At 38.6% G+C, this 6,742-nt stretch overlaps 1 long non-coding RNA gene across 1 annotated transcript; it reads left to right on the top strand.

The window, feature by feature from the left end:
- Nucleotides 1-2,834: 2,834 nt before the first annotated feature.
- Nucleotides 2,835-6,035, top strand: LOC136558284 (uncharacterized). The gene is made up of 2 exons (XR_010783848.1): nucleotides 2,835-4,531; nucleotides 5,669-6,035. It is a non-coding gene; the product is annotated as an uncharacterized lncRNA (long non-coding RNA).
- Nucleotides 6,036-6,742: the final 707 nt, after the last annotated feature.

Here is a 6,742-nt window from a genome sequence, read left to right as displayed (position 1 = left end):
TCTTCCCAAAAGTGGACCACACAGAACATATATCTGCAAAATAAGGTGTCTTATGAATATAAGACACACCTCTAATGCTGAACAGGGCTTGACTGGACTGGTACCTGCATGGAAAATCCATTAAAACCTCTGTATATAGGAATATTTGTCTGCTCTGAACGAGACTCCAAGGTGTAGTGGTTGGACAGTATCTATCCTAGTGCATGAATACTCTTTACTCAAAATGAAAGCAAGTTGATACAATTTCTTCTCTCAGGGCCAGATTCGAGCAGGGATTTAGGGGTGGCCTGAATTATCCCAAGGTCTGTGTGTGAAGTGTAAGGAGCTTTACTTGCTAGGCAGAGACATCTTTCATCTTACATGTAGGACCAAAAAGGTTTGGACTCCTTGTAATCTTAGCCTTTTGTTTTACAAGTAGTTGCCCTGGCTAAATTCCAATTAGCAGTAAAGGTGGACTTAACGAAGAGGGAAAGGGGACTTGGAAGACATGAAGGATATCCTGTTCTGAAGACTGTAGATGTCTTGAATTTAATTGTCAGCTTAGCATAGCTGCCCTTTGTCACCTTGGCATGTCAGAGTTTCTGTTTTCTTTCCCTGGATTTTAAAGAAAAGAGAAGGATTGGTGACTGTGGGTGAGGAATAAGTTTAGTTTTCACAGAGCAATCCTCTAAAGGCATCTTCAAGATTGCCAGCTTCTCAGAGGGTCTGTTGTGTGAAAGATGCTAGTGCAGAGATGATAGTGGAAGTGGAAAGAAAACAAATGACTAATGACTAACAAATGCCTTGTCTAGCCACAGCGTGGTGAGACAAATATATAGACTGTAGTAAGGATAGAGAGAAAAAGTCTGCAGGGGAGAGACTATAGAAGTTGACAGGTGACTACGTGAGGTCCTAAATGATAGTCAAGTTCATATCATGAGTTCAGTGAGCATGCTGGATCTGTCTCTTCCTCTGCCTTTCATAGCTCTGGAACTAATTTTACATATTAAATGAAGTACTTTGTCGACCCAGTGTGTCTGGCACTGAATTTGTAAATCCATGCTTTCCATTTCAGTCAGGCGTGACTGGGTGAACAACCTCTATAACTAAAAGAAATGACATGAATAATTCTTCCTTGAAATAAGGTCAATGTTATCCTCATGTGACTTGAGCTGCATGGAAGGAACAAAGACCTACATCAACCGGGTGCTATTAGCAGCTCTGGGTGCAGATGTATTTTGTCATAAGTCTCAGCTAATAATTAAAGAGTCATTATGATTATCTAATTTTTTTCAAGAAAACAATATTCTTCATAGAAATATCTTCCAGCATCAATTTCACCTTGGGGTGAGAGAAATTTTGTCATTACAAAGCAACTTTCATGTTATGCCCTAGTGCACATTTACTAAAAAGTTGCTAGTATTCATATTCTGCTTGGTCTTTGTCATCATAAGCCTAATCTTTTATTGTCAGATTAAAATGCAGTTTATGTTTTTTTTGTTGGTTTCTGTTTCTTTCTGTAATTCTGACTTACTATTTCAGTATATAACATAACTGATTTACTATTGTCAGCTACCTTTTCTATACATACAATATTTTCAATGTAAAAAAAAGTGGTAATAGTGAATGCAGCCTGCTGCTGTTTTCAGATAGCATCAGAAGGGAATGTTTTGGGTTTTTTAAATATACAATCTCAATCTAGTTTAATTTACGTGGAAAGCTTATTTTGTCGTCACCACAAAAAGAAATGAACGATTCTGTAGATGATTTTTTCTACAGAACGATGAAAGAGCACTGGTGGCCATAAAATAGTAAAATGCAGTACATCTTGCTAGTAGAAAATTACAGTATCTTTAACAAAATGAACCTGCAAAGATCTTTCCTTGATTGTTGAAAGTATCCTGCCTTAAACAGTAGGCAATCTCTTTGGAAATGCTTAAGTTACCAGTTTCACTGCCATTTTATACTTCTGCTTACTGTCAATAGGAGTTCACAGTCTGCACTATGTCTACCTAAATCTGCTTAGAGAAAGGAATGGTAAGTCAGGTGTATGACATTGGAAAACCTACATTATTTTCTTTTGCTTTTCCTTTCTTAACTCTAAATGTCTCAGCACAAATTAAATAGCATAGATAGGAAAACTTGTCTTTCTCATATACACTAATTTATCAGTTCTATGTATAATATTAAATCCATGCTACACAATTTTATAAACATGCCACCAGCTTCATAAACACAGGGCTTTGAAAATTGCTTGTGGAAAACTTAGGATCTACTACTGAATCACATTCAAAAGTTATTATAGGTAAATATAAGGCATCATGAGGTCTTGCATGAAAGATCAGAAAAGAGCATTCTATATTATTGGTTTGTGAACCTTCTCAGGTTACCCAAGAGAAGCTATCTAAAACACTAGCTGGTCTGGAAAAGGTGTAGAGTAACTGGTACTGCTGTGTTATGGGAACCACTTTCTACAACTCCCAGATTATCTTCACATCATCGTATTTGAGATTACAGAGAATGGGTAAAAGAAAGCAGATGGAGATGTGGGTTTATATCTTTTGCTCATGTCACAATGTTTGTTGTTAAACTGTTCTCATTATTGGAATCTGGCACAGGTCATAGAAGAATGTATTTGGGTAATCTTTTTAAAATTTATTATTGATTTACCTGTCTTTTGCCCTGGTTATGTAATTAAAGATAAAAACAATTATTTTTTAATTCTGTTTCCCGGCGGTGGGCTGCTATTTCTAGTGACAGTAATAAATTTATTTTTATTTTAAGTCTAGCAGATTGCACAACTCTGGTTTTACTTCACAGTCTTTATAGATATAGCTACAGCCATTAACAGCAGATTTCTGCCCTTGTATTCTAAAGGCACAGATTCCTGGCCAAACTCAGCAGTCATAGAACCAAAGAATCATACAATTAGTTTGGTTAGAAGAGACCTTTAAGATCACTTCAGTAGTGTTAGAATATGACTAAAAGTCAATTCCTTATCCTTTGAAAATAGGTCAGGAGATAAAAAGGGTAGAACAAGCGACACATTAACATGGGTTGAAAAGAAAACTCTAGATATAAAAATTTATAAAATTGAAGTGGGATACATTTGATTTTCAGGAACTACAGTGAACCAGATCCTTTGAACATTTTAATTTATATAAGACAGTTTGTATAAGCTGACTCCTTTGAAGATGTTGGAATTAAATTCATATATCAGCTCTGATTTTCTGAAGAATTCAGTCAATGTATTTTCTTTAAAGCCAGTGATCTTTTTTACCCCTTCTCATTCTGGTGACAGAAGATATTTTAATGATTGGAGAATTAGAAATAAAAAACTGACTGTATTTTTTTTTCCTAACGAAACTTCTGATCTCCTAAATAAACTGTTCTGCATTTTCCAGGGTCCTCCCTCCACAGTCCAATGCCAGGCAGTAAAAATGGAACTTGCATACCCTAAGTCTATTTAGACTGGTTTTCCAGAAAAGCAACTTAGTCTGATCTCTGAATTTAACCTCACATCTAAACAATGCAGCATACTGTAACTATTGGCTCTTTAGCCCTAAACTTAATGAACAGAAATTTCCTAGATTATTTTTGCATTCCAGGACTGCTATCACACAAGATTCATGGGGACATGAGGAAGATTCAAGATGCTAAAAAACTATATATATATATATATGTAGGTAAAAATTATATTATTCCTCAAACTATCTGGTGAGCTAGCATTTTCTTCTAACATCACTAATTAGGTCTTGAAAAAATTCTGTGGTGTCACAGATGTTATTGCAGAGGAAACCATGCTGGCAAGCAAGAAGGAAATAATAACAGTGCTTTTGTTAATTTTACAGAATAGAAGGCTTAACCCTTTTAGTGTTAGAACACGGCAGGATATGGTGTTTTATATTAAATATTTTCATTCATTTGAAGATGTTAGTGCTTTTACCCTGGAAAGAGTTTTGGTACAGACTAACTGGACAATTCACATAGGCTTCCTTTGATTATGTTCCCAGGTATAAATGGCACCATATAAAAAGATGAATTTTTGATTAGCAGGAGGACAACATGTCAGAGGTTCATTGGACTAATCTGGCTTCAGTCTTGTTGAAGATTGCAATGCAAGTTGTTTTCCATTACCATCTGTATGGCAGATTACCTTTGTCAAGTGGGCAGTTTGCCTTATCTCTCTTTTTGAGTGACCACATTCACACCTCCCTCAGGAGGGGACATTGCTGATAACAGCTATTGAATGTCACTGCATGACTGATAAGAACTATAACATCCCATTGTGAGATGCTCTGCCCAGAGGGAGGAGCCAAGCATTGCTACCCAGATATAATCCAGAAGATTTTGAGACACTGTCTCAGCTTTCTCCATGGGATTCCCCAGAGAAACAGCAGCTGTCTCTTCTTCCACGGGATCTTCAGAGGAAGAACACATCCTTCTCTACAGATCCCCCTCGCTCCAGCAGAACTACACCTGATACTTCAGGAGGACTGCAGCCCCATTTCCAATTGGACTGCTACCAACACCCTGACCCACAGGGTGTCAGGTTGGGTTCTGACTCTGTCAGTGTTGTTCTGGTGTACTGCATTGTTTATTTTATCCTTTTTTTTCTTTTCCCTATTAAAGAACTGTTATTTCCTGCTCCCATATTTTTGCCTGAGAGCCCCTTAATTTAAAATTTATAGCAATTCGGAGGGATGGGGAGGGTTTACATTCTCCATTTCAGGGAAGGCTCCTGCCTTCCTTAGCAGACTCCTGTCTTTCCAAACCAAGACAAGTCTCTACTGATAAAACTCAGAGGAAAGTTTAGCTCCAAAGACCACAGAGAAAAAAACACATTTGATACAAGTGAAAAATGGTAATAGAATGTCATTTTCAAAAAATATATGCAAGCAGTTTTGGTGGCTGCCCAGTCAGTCTTGCCTGGGCTCCCCACCCACAGCCACAAAGGGACCCTGCACCCTGCAGCCAGTCCTCTGGGAGCAGGGTTGGGCTTGAGGCCCTGTCAGTGCACCAGCTCTCCTCATAATAGTGGGAGCTGAGGTTCCAACACTGACTTTTGCTTTGTTTAGCCTCTTAATTTATGTGACTGTCTCATTCCTGAGCGCATCATCACCTGCATGGACGAGGACTGAATAGTTAAGTACTTTCCTATTGTAAGGTCAGCATATAGGCTGCTGTGATGGGAAGGACTCCAGGGGTGTTTATGCCCAAGGGTGGAGAACATGAGAGCCTGAGAGGAATAAAGGATAGCTGCTTGTGAGTGCTGTGTTTTCAAGGCAGATGAACAATTTGGTGAATCTGGTTATTATATTGGCCAGCAATGAAACAAAAAACCCTGGGCACATCATGTCCTTCAAGCTGAGGATTTTCAGCAAGAAAATGTACAGGGAGACTAGAGTTCCCACAAGCACTTATTCTAAGTTCCTAATTGGTTGTGGGTGCTATTTTTAGACATCCTCACCCACCTGCCAGGGAGATAACCAGGAGCTAGTTACCCCCATGTTAGCAGGTTACTGGGAGTGCCTCAGTACCCTCAGCCTGGGGTGGAGAAGAGCATTTTGCAATTCAGGAAGCATTTGGCAAAGCTATTTGTAAGGACTTCTCCCTCGCTAATCACCCAGTTGATATTTATGATACTAATCAAGATAATAGCAGTCCCTGCTTGTCTCTTCTTTTCCAGTCTGATGAAATGCTGTGCTCTCTTCCTGCTAAAGAAGACAAGTGGCAGGTGATCACAGAGGGTGTGGAGCTGTTCTGCAAGAAGTCAACAGGCAAATGGATATGGCTTAAGTTCAACCAGGAAAATACACGAGACTCCCCTGTTGAGTTTTTGGTACATAAAATTTGTGAAGTTCACCTTTAGCATGTGGGTGGACTGCCATTTTGGGTGATGATGGGGAATGTAGCACTAATTTGAGAGTAGGTGATCATGATATAAAAGTGATTGTAAGGCTGCACCCTGGTGCTTATCTCTACTCTCTCTATTGTTCATTTCCTATCTATTGTTATGGTTATCACTTACAATAAAAGGGCATTGATTTACAAAACACTTGAACTTTATTAACAAGGCATTGTTGTAAGATGATGAAGTCAATTGAGAGTTGCACAGCAGAAAGAGGAGGTGGCTTGATGTAGTGTGATGTCTGCATTTGCTGGTTGCAATGATTTGCAAGTCCGGCTCTTAAAGGTCTGGGCTTACATTTCCTGCCATTGCCAGCATACTCCTTACTGTAGTTTGCAGTAGTTCTGTCTTGTGTTTCCTTGTCCAGATTGCATCCAGCTGCATGTCTTTTTGGAATTTTTTTGCCATTCCAGCTGGGTGGCCATACTAGATTGGAGAAGAAATCCAGTTACATTTGACTCCTTGTGAAGCTCTAGATAGCATAGGATTTACAATTTCTGTTGGTGTTTTGTCGGCCTCTGGACATAAGATTACAAAATATATGCTCGCCACTTTTTTTTTTTCCCCTGTTTTATGGTTCCAACCTTGACCAGAAATTTTTCAGAGGGGTAATAAGAGATTGCAGAAATTTGCTTCTTGAGGTTATGGGTTAACAGGAAAAACAAAGAACAGATAATTGTTCCTGGTTATTTTCCCACTTAAAAACATATATTTAAACCTTTATTAGAGCCTTGAAGCAAATACTCCATTTAAGGTCTTAGGTTTGAGGTTTTTTCCTTTGCTGTGCAAGATCAGCATATTGTAAAACTCCCGGGAATACAGATCTAAAGGGACAGGGAAGGGTAAGCAGAA

The sequence above is a fragment of the Molothrus aeneus genome, chromosome 6 (assembly GCF_037042795.1).
Source record: "Molothrus aeneus isolate 106 chromosome 6, BPBGC_Maene_1.0, whole genome shotgun sequence".
NCBI classification, from domain to species: Eukaryota; Metazoa; Chordata; class Aves; order Passeriformes; family Icteridae; genus Molothrus; species Molothrus aeneus.
The sequence above is the reverse complement of the archived record's forward strand: the minus strand, read 5'-3'. Positions and strand labels throughout refer to the sequence as shown.